Raw genomic sequence first — 1,753 nt, 5'->3', positions numbered from 1 at the left:
AAAAAAAGTTAAAGACCTGAAAGTAGCTCAAGACTATACAAAGCAACAGCTTACTTGTTATTCATGCATATTCATGTTTATTTAATCATTATATGCTTTCATTGTTCAGAAACCAAATGCTGTTTTTGTGAAACTAGCCAATATAATTATGTACATGTTATGAATACTACGATACAGCTGCCAATCATTTACCTTTGTAAGTAATTTCTGAAGTTCACCATTTGAAGTACATCGTTCAAATGGCTTAACTATGACCATTAGATATTTGACTATTGTTACTATAATGCATTGTATACACTGTCTTAGTTTTTTCCATTTACTGATATCAAGAAACTTAATCTTTTTTTCAATTGTGAACATTTCTTAGAAGTTTTGAAGAACTTTGTGTAATCTTTATAACTATGATTTAAAAAGAAAAGCAAATACATTAGTATGTTTGCCTTAACTTGTAGACTAATCCAATTATTGTAAAATAAACCATGAAATCAATGATTTTTCTAAAATTACGCAGACATTGTATCATCTATAAGCTTAATATTTTCTAGTAAATCAGATTAAGTAGATTTTTCTTTGTTCATCCTGTAAAGCAGGTACCAGATTGATTTGACATGAAGTATGCGCCTGGTAATTTTTCACTTGCATTCTCAGGTTTACCCATTAGCCTCTGTTCATCTGTGACTTTCTTATCGAGCATAGTGTGTTTTTTTTTTTTTGTCTTTTGTTTTTTTTTTTGACCTTAGTACTGACTTTGCATTTTCTTTGGCTGAAGTGTTTTTTAAGGGAACTAGCTGGTTTCTTTCCAGAAGGGGAAAGTAAACTGGCAGAAGGGTATTCAGTAGAAAAGGTAATACTGTCCGACTTTTATACAAATGAGAAGCTTTGCTTCAGAAAATAACTGGTAAAGGCATACCTAATAAAGGAATGCCTGAACTCCTTCTGCTAACTGAATTTAGAGCTCTGGACGCCTTATGTTGTTTGAATCCACGGTCATTTATTGAATGCTTTCTCTCTCTCCCTTGAACCATAAGTCCTTTCCAAGAGCTGCTGTTCTCTTGTATAATCTCAGAATGTCATAAAATTAGGCTTTACTTGATTAATCATTCATCACAGGGGGATTGCTGCTTTGTATGGGTTTGTAGCCCTTCAATAGACCAGCAGAATTTCAGTGAATGGCTTTTTTTGTTTGTTTGTTTGGAGATGCCAACCAATGTCAGTGGCTGTCTCTGTAATTACTCTCCGGTACTGCTGCATGGAGGGCTAGGTTTATTTTCAAATAGGGTGAACTGCACAGTGTAGTAAACCACAGCACTGCACATGGAATGTTTCTAAGACAGAGAGGTTCCTCAGCTTCACGTGCTCTTTGCATTGAGTTGCATAGGCATAGCCTCAGACGTGGTTATCAGTGCCCAGGGGCTATTAGCAACTCACGTTGTGTATATACTATTTTCTATTAATGGCGACTACACTAATACTGTGCTGTTCATCTTCCAGATATAAAGGTATAATTCCTAAGGAACTCATCTATAAATAGACTGTAAGGGACAAAAGACTACAATGTATATACAGTTAACACAATTGTAAATATTTTAAGTAGGATTGTGGGAACAGTTTTTAGACTAGTCCTCGTTGTTCAGTGTTAGTAGCTCATTAAATTTTTTTCAAGCCTCTCGGTATTGGGTGTGTCTCTTCAACCTTCAGCCTGACCCTAGCGCGCCGCTGGGGGCAGCGCAGCGGGGCGGTGCTCGGCGGGGGG

The sequence above is a fragment of the Meleagris gallopavo genome, chromosome 5 (genome assembly GCF_000146605.3).
Source record: "Meleagris gallopavo isolate NT-WF06-2002-E0010 breed Aviagen turkey brand Nicholas breeding stock chromosome 5, Turkey_5.1, whole genome shotgun sequence".
Classification (NCBI taxonomy): Eukaryota; Metazoa; Chordata; class Aves; order Galliformes; family Phasianidae; genus Meleagris; species Meleagris gallopavo.
This window is presented reverse-complemented; position numbering follows the sequence as displayed.